Source organism: Leopardus geoffroyi, chromosome A1 (assembly GCF_018350155.1).
Source record: "Leopardus geoffroyi isolate Oge1 chromosome A1, O.geoffroyi_Oge1_pat1.0, whole genome shotgun sequence".
In the NCBI taxonomy this organism is placed as follows: domain Eukaryota; kingdom Metazoa; phylum Chordata; class Mammalia; order Carnivora; family Felidae; genus Leopardus; species Leopardus geoffroyi.
In genome coordinates, this window is record NC_059326.1 from 205,489,270 (window position 1) to 205,501,899 (window position 12,630).

At 37.2% G+C, this 12,630-nt stretch overlaps 1 protein-coding gene and 1 pseudogene across 1 annotated transcript in view; one reads left to right on the forward strand and one right to left on the reverse strand.

Annotated features, from left to right (window-relative positions):
* FBXO4 (F-box protein 4) overlaps positions 1-12,630 on the reverse strand; it is a 55,330-nt gene that overhangs the window by 832 nt on the left and 41,868 nt on the right. The window lies entirely within an intron of this gene.
* Positions 88-322, forward strand: LOC123577214 (annotated as a pseudogene).

Sequence of the window (12,630 nt, forward strand, 5' to 3'; positions counted from 1 at the left end):
GTACAGATGGCATTGCAAACACTATATTAAACACAAGAAGTAGGATAAAAAGAATTCCAACAGGGCACTTGGCAGCAGCCACTGTGCAGATCGGACTCTGCTTGCTGGAAAGCATTGCTCTGCTTCCTTTGCAACCATGTCTGACAAACCCCATATGGCTGAGATGGAGAAATTCGATTAAGTCAAAATTGAAGAAGGGAGAAAAACAAGAGAAAAATCCACTGTCTTCAAAAGAAACAACTGAACAGGAGAAGCAAGCGGGCAAATCGTAATGAGGTGTGCGCCACCAATATGCACTGTACATTCCACAAGCGTTGCCTTCTTGTTTTACTTCTTTTAGCTCTTTAATAATATAAGGTGCAAAGAGGTTGGATCAGATTTAAATGACTGATGCCCCTTTCCTCATCAAAGAACCAGAACTACTGAGAAGGAACACTGAGGCTGCCTCCTCCATCTGCACGTCTGGCTGGGCAGGGAAGGAAAAGAACTTGTATGTTAGTGAAGGAAGAAGCTAGGTGGGACAACAGTGAAATCTAGAATAAAAACCAAGTTGGTACAAGATGTCCTGTAAGCTGCAAATGCAATTTAATCAGAGTACCATTTCTGTGTTCAGATGATTTTAATTATTGGAATGCACAATTTTTAATATGCAAATGAAAAGTTTAAAATATGAAAAAAATTCCAATAGGATGATTCCACTCATATTAAGTTCAAAACAGGCAAAACCAGACCATTGTTTAAGAATGCATATATAGGTTGTAAAAGCATAAAAAAAAAGGTAAGGTTATTGCAAAGCCAGAATAGTGGATACCTCCAGGCTGGAGGGATAGGATTATAATTAGAGAGGAAGCCAGGAACTAAGTGGGTGTGCTTGGATGCTGCCAACGTTCTTTTTTTGACTTGGCTTATACTAGTTTTTGTTTTCTTTCATTATTAATTAAACAGTACAAATATATTTTATAAATTCTAATGTAAGTATATATATTTTATAATAAAAAAAAGAAAAGAAAGGAAAGGAAAAAGTTAGGTTAGGCATTAATGTAGAAGATACGATTACAGAATGTTGGTGAGGGCACCAACCTCTTCTTGCTATATCTGAGCATACAGAATTGAACTACAGGAGAGAAAAAGAAAGATAAAATAAGTCAGCAAAAAAAGCATTTGCAAAGGAGATTACACTTAATTTTAAGCTCAAAAATAATACATTTGTTGGTTGGAAATTGACAGATGAAAAATCTTCCATATGAATAAAAAGCGTAAGAAAACAGTTTAGAACAAAAAAACTGAATGTCTTAATGGGGACATTAAGACACTCATAAACCCATAAGAAGTAAGAATGCTGTAAACATGGTTTTATGCAATAAATCCGGTAATTTTTAATACATGCAGATGCAAAGTGAACTTCAAAAGAAGTCATTTTCAACAATTAAAGAAATTGTATCTTACACAGAAGGCAGAACATTTGCAATAAATCATTATTTTATGTCCTTAAATTTTACCATTTGACAGAAAAAAATCAAATAAATAAGCACCTAGTAAGAATAGTCAGTCTCAAAAGAAAGTGTTCCAAAATTTCATAACTGTTTAAAATTCAATAGATAAAATTCAATAACTGTCTCTGGCACATGAGGCAAAAGTTCAGAAGCATTTCCCTAGCAACTTCTGATTTCACATAGAGTGCTGCCCTCTGCTGGGAACTTTGGCCACATCTGATCCCATAAATGAGTGCTTTTCTGTGGTATTTTTGCAAAAAAAATTTTGCAAAAATTTCCACTTTTGTTTACACGAATGAAATGTATCTATCTTCCTCTTAAAACAAGTCATTTAAAATTAGTTGTAAACAAAGTGAAGATGTGCTATGACATGTTTTCAAGAAAACAAAAAAAATAACTTATTTTTCCATTTAGAAAGAAAACCATAAAATGGTAAGCTATATATTAACAATTGAATTGCATTATTAACAGTACAAGAAGAACAAAATTTGAAATATTTTTTTGAATTTATTTATTTATTTTGAAAGAGAGAGAGAATGCACCTGAATGGGGGGGGGGGGGGGCAGAGAAAATCCCAAGAAAGCTCTGCACTATGAGCATGAAGCCCAACACAGGGCTTGAGACCATGACCTGAGTCAAAACCAAGAGTAGGACGCTTAACTGACTGAGCCACCCAGATGCACCTAAAACTTGAAATATTTTAAAGTATTTTTCAAGACTAGATATATGAGCAATAAAAATGAACTTAAAAATTACATGTTCCTCAATACTTGGTTTAAATTACTGTTCTATAATTAAGCAGCCATCATTAGAAATAGTTTTCTTATTTCAGTTATGCTGTTATCACTCAAAAGTAGTTTTGAACTGCTTGTATAAAATTGCCTTCAAAGTTGTTTAAGAGACATATAAGAAAATCAGTCTATTTTATAATTACATTGTTTTCATGATAAAACATTACTAAATATCGTCAGCATTATTTACAAACTTAATTTTGAATGCCATTTTTATTTTAGAGAAAATATGATTTTTGGAACTAAAGATTTTCTACCATTAAGGATATTCAAAGGACTGTGATGAATGACTTTAAGAAAGTATGAAAGAAGAATTCCCAAAATATTTTTTGTGAATTAGAATAACTTTTTTCAAAAGTGTGTGTATATACACACACACACACACACACACACACACATATATATATATACACACACACATATACATACATGTGTATAGGTGTGTGTATGTATATATATTCGTGTGTGTGTGTGTGTGTGTGTGTGTGTATGAGTAGAGAGAGAGAGAAAATAATCATTTATATGTAAATGCCAGGTGTCAGCTTCTGCTTAGAATGTAGAAAGTTATAAGAGAATGCCATTTCTGGAGGGGCCAAGATGGCAGAACAGCATGGAAGCTTTTTTGCATCTCGTGTCCATGAAATACAGCCAGATCAACATTAAACCATCCTGCACACCTAGAAAACTTATTTGAGGATTAACAACAATCAGCACAACCTGAACCACAGAACTCAACAGGTACATGGTGGGGAGAGGTGAACTAGGGGAGAGAGAAGCTGCAGAGGGCAGGAAGCTATTTTTGCTTGTAGAGAGAAGACAGAGATGGGGGGAGAGTATGGGAAAAGCACCCCCGCCAAAAGCAGTTGGAGAGAAAGTGGAAAAGTGGAAACAGCCACAGGGACTGAACTAAAAAGGGAGAAAGGAAAAAAGAGAGGGTTTAAATTCCATTAAGACTCTATAAGCAGGAGGAGCACAGAGTCTGAAACTCGATAACTGGTGGTGCGCTGGTGGGAAAGGCGAATCCCCAGGAGCAGAGAGTGAAGTCCAGGGGTCCTCGGGCCACACAGGGAGAGGCAACTCACCTACTGGGAGGACATTTGGTAGAGGCTATGAAGACACCTGGTCCCAGCAGACCTCAGAGATCAACCACATTCACTGGTGCTGTAACAAGGACGTTAAGGGTGAAGCCTGGTGCCAGATGTGTGTTGTGACTTACCATAATCCTTGAAACAGTGTGGCTACAAAATCATGTGAACTTTTACTGGGGCGGGCTGGCAGCCAGCCATAGTCTCTGGGCATCGGCAGCAGCATTTCCCACGAACATTCCTGGGGGCGGCCGTCACCTGGCCATTGCTTGGTGAGACCCTGCCCCAGAGGATCTGAGCAGGTCAAAGCCACAGTCCCTCAGAAGTGAGGGGTTGGGAAACACAGCCACATATGAGATAAAACTCAGGAGGGAAATGGGGTGCCTGGGTGGCTCAGTCAGTTAAGCATCTGACTTCAACTCAGGTCACCATGACTTCAGCTCATGAACCATCATGAGATCGAGCCCTGCGTTGGGCTCTGTGCTGACAGCTCAGAGCCTGGAGCCTGCTTCAGATTCTGTGTCTCCCTCTCTCTCTGACCCTCCCCTACTCATGCTCTCTCTCTCTCTCTCTGTCAAAAATAAACATTAAAAATTAAAAAAAAAACTCAGGAGGGAAGTGCCACCTGGCAACCTGATGGCTAGGTCATGGACAGTGTAAAAGTGGGGAGTAGACAGACCGGAGACAAAGGACAGGTGCGCAATTGCTGACTAGGGAGAACAGAGTTCCGATACTAGAGACTGGGTACCTGGGTGACGCCATTTTCACCCTTCCCATGCATGCGCATACACACCTACAAGCACCACAACAATCCACCCCAGTAAGCTAAGTAGCACCATCTAGTGGAGAACGGAGCTGTTACACTAAGCCTCACCCAACTGGGCGAACCTTGCTCTTCAGAAACACCACAAGTCTCTCTGCCTGCTTAGTTTACAGACTATAAAGTGCTTTATAATTTGACTTCTAGGGGAAAACGATGTAATTTCAATCATATTTCAGTCTGTTCACTGGTCCATCTATTCAATTTTTTTTCTTTTCTGTTTATATTCTTTTTCTTGAATACAAAAAGTGAAAATTGTATTTTTATTTTCAATTTTTATTAAAAACAATTTCTTTAATTTTTTGCTCCTATATTTTTTGCATTTTTGTAAATTTTTCAACTTCTATTTTACCTCCTTCATTTCATTTCATTTTATTCTATTTCATTGTATTCATTTTTCCAATTTTCAAGCATTTTCCTTTTTTTTTCTCTTTTCCCTTTTTTCTCTAATCTATCAACCTCCTTTCAACAACCAGACCAAAATACACCTAGGATCTAGCATCATTTATTTGATTTTTGCGTGTGTGTGTGTCTGGTTTTTAATTCTTTAATTTTATTTTTTTTACCTTATTAATTCCTTTTCTTCCTTCAAAATGACAAAATGAAGGAATTCACCCCAAAATAAAGAGCAGGAAGAAACAACAGCCAGGAACTTAATCAACACAAATACAAGCAAGATGTCTGAACAAGAATTTAGAATCACAATAAGAATACTAGCTGAGGTTGAAAATAGATTAGAATCCCTTTCTGTGGAGATAGAAGAAGTAAAAGCTAGTCAGGATGAGATTTAAAAAATACTATAATTGAGCTGTAATCTTGAATTAATGCCACAGCAGCAAGGATGGATGAGGCAGAGCAGTGAATCAGCGATACAGAGAACAAACTTATGGAGAATAACGAAGCAGAAAAAAAAGAGGGAGACTAAGGCAAAAGGGCATGATTTAAGAATTAGAGAAATCAGTGACTCATTAAAAAGGAAGAACATCAGAATCACAGGGGTCCCAGAAGATGAAGAGAGAGAAAAGGGGGTAGAAGGGTTATGTGAGCAAATCATAGTGAAAAACTTCCCTAACCTGGGGAAAGACACAGACATCAAAATCCAGGAAGCACGTAGAACTCCCATTAGATTCAACAAAAACCGACATCAACAAGGTCTATCATAGTCAAATTCACAAAATACTCAGGCAAGTATGAAAACAGCAAGGGAAAAAAGTCCTTAACCTACAAAGGAAGACAGACAGGTTTGCAGCAGACCTATCCACAGAAACTTGGCAAACCAGAAAAGAGTGGCAGGATATATTCAATGTGCTGAATCAGAAAAATATGCACCCAAGAATTTTATCAAGCAAGGCTGTCATTCAAAATAGAAAGAGAGATAAAAAGTTTCCCAGACAAACCAAAACTAAAGGAGTTTGTGAGCACTAAACCCGCCCTGCAAGAAATTTTAAGGGGCACTCTCTGAAGGGAGAAAAGACAGAAAAAAAAAAAGACCAAAAGTGTGGGTGGCCGGGCCCCGGCGCCAGGCTGAGACCAGGTCGAGCAACGTTCCCTGTTGACTCAAGCCAACCCGGTGGTTCCCCCTCCCATTCCCCCACTTTCAAGGGCATACGAAAGCCTTGTCAAGGCTGAGAAAGTTAATTCCTGAAGCCTGTGGTCTGCAGGTGTTGGCAGTAATGCTACCTCCCTTTTTCTACCCCGAGTCAGATAGAAACAAACATGGGAACTGTGTTTTGCTAGCAATCTATCAACAAGGTCTTGTGACCTGTTCAGAAAGTTCACAAGGTATACAGAACTAAATGTTTTGGCTGGCAGTGATCATGTGAAACCTGTTTATTCTTAGAATGACCTGATCCATAAGAGTCTTATATTATAAAAGATTGTGTACAGCAACAATAAAGCCATCACTTGGGCCATCAGCCCAGGGGACCCTCCTGTTCCCAAACTTTCTCTTCTCTCTTTTTTCTTGCATTCCCCTACCCTCAGGACCCTGACCTTGGTGTTTGTCGCGCCGGTCACGACACAAAAGTAACAAAGACTGGAAAGGACCAGAGAACACCACCAGAAACTCCAACTCTACAAGCAACATAATGGCAATAAATGCATATCTTTTAGTACTCACTCTAAACGTCAATGGACTCAATGCTCCAATCAAAAGATACAGGGAAACAGAATGAATAAGAAAACAAGATCCATCTATATGCTGTTTATAAGAGACCAACTTGAGACCTAAAGACACCTTCAGATTGAAAGTAAGCAGATGGAGAACCATCTATCGTGCTAATGGCCATCAAAAGAAAGCTGGAGTAGCTATACTTATATCAGACAATCTAGACTTTAAAATAAAGACTGTAGGGGCGCCTGGGTGGCGCAGTCGGTTAAGCGTCCGACTTCAGCCAGGTCACGATCTCGCGGTCTGTGAGTTCGAGCCCCGCGTCAGGCTCTGGGCTGATGGCTCAGAGCCTGGAGCCTGTTTCAGATTCTGTGTCTCCCTCTCTCTCTGCCCCTCCCCCGTTCATGCTCTGTCTCTCTCTGTCCCAAAAATAAATAAACGTTGAAAAAAAAATTTAAAAAAAAAAAAATAAATAAAGACTGTAACAAGAGATGAAGAAGGACATTATATCATAATTGAGGGGTCTATCCACCAAGAAGACCTAACAATTGTAAATATTTATGCTCCAAATATGAAAGCACCCAAATATATAAATCAATTAATCACAAACATAGAGAAATTCATTGATAATAATACCATAATAGTAGGGTACTTCAACACTCCACTTACAGCAATGGACAGATCATCTAAGCACAAAATCAACAAGGAAACAATGGCTGTGAATGACACACTGGACCACATGGACTTAACAGATATATTCAGAAGATTTCATCCTAAGCAATGGAATATGTATTCTTCTCCAGTGCACATGGAACGTTCTCCAGAATCGATCACATACTGGGACACAAATCAGCCCTCAACAAGTACAAAAAGATCGAGATCATACCATGCATATTTTCAGACCACAGCACTATGAAACTCGAAATCAACCACAAGAAAAAATTTGGAAAGATAACAAATACTTGGAGACTAAAGAACATCCTACTAAAGAATGAATGGGCTAACCAAGAAGTTAAAGAGGAAATTAAAAAATACATGAAAGCCAATGAAAATGATAACACCACAGCCCCAAACCTCTGGGATGCAGCAAAGGCAGTCATAAGAGGAAAGTATATAGCAATCCAGGCCTTCCTAAAGAAGGCAGAAAGATCTCAACTACACAAGCTAACCTTATGCCTTAAGGAGCTGGAAAAAGAACAGCAAACAAAACCCAAAACCAGCAGAAGACAGGAAGCTGGTTATTTGAAGAATTAACAAAATTGATAAACCCCTAGCCAGTTTGATCAAAAAGAAAAAGGAAAGGACCCAAATAAATAAAATCAAGAATGAAAGAGATCAAAACTAACACAGCAGAAATAAAAACAATAATAAGAGAATATTATGAGCAATTATATGCTAATAAAATGGGCAATATGGAAGAAATGGACAAATTTCTAGAAACATATACACTACCAAAACTGAAACAAGAAGAAATAGAAAATTTTGAACAGATTTATAACCAGTAAAGAGACTCTTAAATATGGAGAACAAACAGAAGGTTACTGGAGGGGTTGTGGGAGAGGGCATGGGCTACATGGGTAAGAGTCATTAAGGAATCTACTCCTGAAATCATTGTTGCAGTATATGCTAACTAACTTGGATGTAAATTTAAAAAATAAATTAAAAATAAATAAGTATAAGTAAAATAAAAAACAATTATTATTTCGATTAGGATTATAATAATGCTTGAACTAACTTTAAGATAATTAACATCTTTTTAATATCAAGTTTTTTTATAAAAGAACATGTTCAATTATAAATTTTTCAATTATAATTTATATTTAAATTTTTTTCACGTCTGATTTACACAGTCATGATGTTTATTCCATACTATATTTGCTCATCTAATATCAATTGTAAATGGAATTGTATTTTCCATTATGTCTTCTAACTGCTTGTGGTTTTCATATTTTAAAAATATTGATTTTTGGTTATTAATATATGCTAATATTCTATTAGATTATAAAATATTAGGAGCACATATCACCATTAGGTGATAGTTTCACCTATTATTTCCAGTTGTAACATTTTGCTTTTTTTTTCTTCCCTCTAATTGCATTGGTTAATAGCTCAAGTGCAAGGTTAAAATAGCAATGATGTTAGTGGATATGTTTATCATTTGGTCATAGTATATTTTTTAATGTGATCTGCTAATATCTCATGTGGGACTTTTATATGGACATTAATAACTGAGTTAACATGTAGTCTTTAAGAAAAAGAGAGAGAGAGAGAGAGAGAGAGAGAATGCCATTTCTACCCTAACAGTAACAGGCCAGATAACCAATGAAATCATAGTTTATTAAAAATTCATCAGAGAGATAAATATGGGGGGAAATATATAATGAATTAATAAAATCCAGAAACTTATAAACCTCTCTCTGGAGTGAAGAGACCCAACAGTTTTCTTTCACCCTAAGTGAAGGAGTGGAAAAGGAGAAACCTGCAGAGAAATAGGTAAAAAGAAAACTGCTGAACTTTTAAAATAATTTTGATTTTGTAGACCAAGTGTGGTAGTTTAGAATCCTTAATAGTTTAGAATCCTTAGGACAGAATATGCCCACCTTTAATACTTCCTCATGGGCCTTCACAGAGTGATCATGAGAAATACTGGGGCTAGGTTAGGAATGCTGAAAGAAACCTTCAAGCACTGGGGTTTTATGATGATTGATACAAGGCAGCAGGCACCTAATTTTAGTGGAAGGGCAGGAATGCTGAGAAAGATCTGGTCCTCTAAGGTACAGTGTGAAGGACCTCATGAACTCTGAGGGCAGGAAAGGAGAAGGGAGACAAGTTCTATGAGTTCTCGGGGCCTAACACTGAGTTAGAGACAGTGATAACTTATGACTGGGAGAGGGGCAAGAAAGCTGAAAGGGATTCTCCTCTGAGGTGTAATCATAGGCAGTTTCTTGCAGTCTTGAGGCAGCAGAGGAGGAATGAACTGAACTCTTTAGGTACTTGGGATTCCCAGAGAGTACCAAGCAATGACTGATTTTGGATGGGGGCAGAGGCAAGAATGTTGAAGAACATCCCTCTGAGATGCAGACAACCAGGACCTGAGGAAGGCTGAAGCAAAGCAGGAGAATGGAAACAGATCCTCTAGACACATGTCTGGTAAAAAGAAAATTCTGATCCCTTGAACAAATTATTATTATTGAAGTCTGTGGTGAAATAAATCCAACTAAAGAAATAGCCAAGCCAAGATTCAATTCAATTACAGATGAGATTGACTCATCTCCCCACAACTTACCTCCTCTTTAGTGGACTGACAAAAGGAATGTGCCCTTTTCTGGGTATAACTATTATTTTCCTCAGCTTCTGTATCAAACCATCAATCACGCACACACAAAAAGTGACTTGTTCTTAAGGGAGAAAACAGTCAATTAAAACCTTATCCAAAGATGGTCCAATACTAGAATTATCAGAGGGATTTTAAAATAACAATAATAAATATATTAAGAAATTTCATGTAAAAGGTGGGTAACGTGTGAACAGATGGGGAATTATAGCATAAAAATGAAAACTATAAAAAGGAGCCAGATGATAATCCTAAAAATGAAAAAAAAAGATGAAGAATTATTTTGATGGGCTTATTAGCATACTGAACACATCACATGAATCAGTGAATTACAAGATAATTGAAATTATCCAAATTAAAAAAGAAAGAGAAAACATTTTTTAAAAAGGGGAATCAGAAACTCCAGTAACTGTGAAACACTATCATATAGGCTATCATTTGCATAGCTGGAGTCCCAGAACAAAAACAACAACAGAGAAAAAGAAATATCATAAGTAATGAGTGAGAATTTTCCAAAATTGATGGAAGACATCAACTTAAGAAGTTCAGAGAAATCCTAGAAGAGTAAATACAAAGAAAACCACAACTGGGCATATCATAATCGTATGGCTGAAACCTAAAGGATAAAGATAAAATCTTGATATCAGAGGAAGGAAAGAAATATTACATACAATGAACAATGATGAGAATGATGCCTACCCTGTTATCAGGAAAAAAAAAATGAAAGAGGTGAGCAATGTAATGGTATCTTAAAGTTCTTGGAGAAAAAAGAAAAACTGTTAATTTAGAATTCTATACCCTGTAAAAATGTCCTTTAAAAATGAAGTCAATGTGGATCCTGAGAAACTTAACAGAAGACCATGGGGAAGGGGAAGGAAAAAAAAAGTTAGAAAAGTTAGAGAGGGAGAGAGCCAAACCATAAGAGACTCTTAAAAACTGAGAATAAACTGAGGGTTGATTGGGGGGGGGGGAGGGGGAGGGAGGGGAGGGTGGGTGATGGGCATTGAGGAGGGCACCTGTTGGGATGAGCACTGGGTGTTGTATGGAAACCAATTTGACAATAAATTTCATATTAAAAATAAATAAAATAAAATAAAATAAAAATGAAGTGAAAAAATACACTTCTCCAATGAAGACATCCAGATGACCAACCAACACATGAAAAAATGCTCAACATCACTCATCATCAGGGAAACACAAATCAAAACCACAATGAGATACCATCTCACACCAGTTAAAATGGCTAACTTTAACAACTCAGGCAACAACAGATGTTGGCAAGGATGCAGAGAAAGAGGATCTCTTTTTGCACTGCTGGTGGGAATGCAAACTGGTGCATCCACTCTGGAAAACAGTATGGAAGTTCCTCAAAAAATTAAAAATAGAACTACCCTACAACCCAGCAATTGCACTACTAGGTATTTATCTAAGGGATACAGGTGTGCTGTTTGGAAGGGGCACACGCACCCCAATGTTTATAGCCGTGCTATCGACAATAGCCAAACTATGGAAAGAGCCCACATGGCCATCAATGTATGAATGGATAGAGATGTGATATATATACACAATGGAGTATTACTTGGCAATCAAAAAGAATGAAATCTTGCCATTTGCAACAACATGGATGGAATTTGAGGGTAATATGCTAAGCAAAATTAGATAAAGACAAATATACCTTCACTCATATGAAGAACTTAAGATACAAAACAGATGAACATAAGGGAAGGGAAGCAAAAATAATATAAAAACAGGGAGGGGCACAAAACATAAGAGACTCTTAAATATGAAGAACAAAGAAAGGGTTGCTGGAGGGTTGTGGGAGGGGGGATGGGATAAATGGGTAAGGGGCATTAAGAAATTAACTGAAATCATTGTTGCACTATATGCTAATGTAAATTTTAAATGTAAATTTTAAAATTAATTAATTAATTAGAAGTGAAGTCAAAATAAAGACATTTAGAAGCAGGCAAAAACTGAAAGGATTCATCTTATCTACCATAGATTTGCACTGTAAGAAATATTAAATACTAATGGTCTGTGGAGGAGGGGAGTCAGTAATTTTTTTCTCTTTACTTATTGTATAGATTCAATTGCTGTGTCTTCAAGTTCAGTGATCAGTTCTGCAATATCATGACTCCCACCCACTATATTTTTCACTTCAAAAAATGTAGTTTTAATCCCTGAAAGTCCAATTTAGGTCTTTTTAACATCTTCTGGCTGTACCTAACATGTACAATATTTACCCCAGTTTCTTGAATGTAGGAAGTATAGTTATAGTAATTGTTTACTGTCTTGGTTTATGAATTCTTTTGTGACACATCTGGATTGATTGAATAGATTATTTTTCACCTCCTTATGGATAATACCTTGCTTCTTTGCATGCTGATAATTTTTGTTGAATCCTAGACATTATGAATTTTATCTTGTTGGATGCAGTATATCTTTGCATTTGTATAAATATTGTTGAGGCTTATTCTGGACTGCTATTAAGCTACTTAGAACCAGTGTGATACATTCAGGTCTTGCTTGTGAGGGTTGTTAGGAGGAACAAAGCAGCATTTAGTTTATGGTTGATTTTGCCACTATTGAGGCAAAACATTTTTGAGAATTCTACCTATCATCCAGAATTATGGGGTTTCCCACAGTGGCTGATGTCTTCTGCAAGTCCTGGAAATTATTCCCTCTAATTCTTTCTGGTGGTTCTTTCTCCAGCCTCAAGTAGCTTCCTCACCCTCATGCACAGATCAGTGCTCAGCTGAAAACACACAGAGGATTCTGCAGATTCCCAGAGATTTTTCTCCCTTTCTCTGTATAACTCTCTCCTCTGTGACACTTTCCCTATGAAGTATGGCTTCCTTGGCCTCCCCAGATTCCTTGCTTCATCTTCTCAACTCAAGAAGACCACCAGGCTTTCTCTGGGTTCTCTCTTCCTTGTGGCCTGGGAAATCTGCAGCCAATAACCTGGGGAAATTATAGATCTCATTTCATTTATTAGTT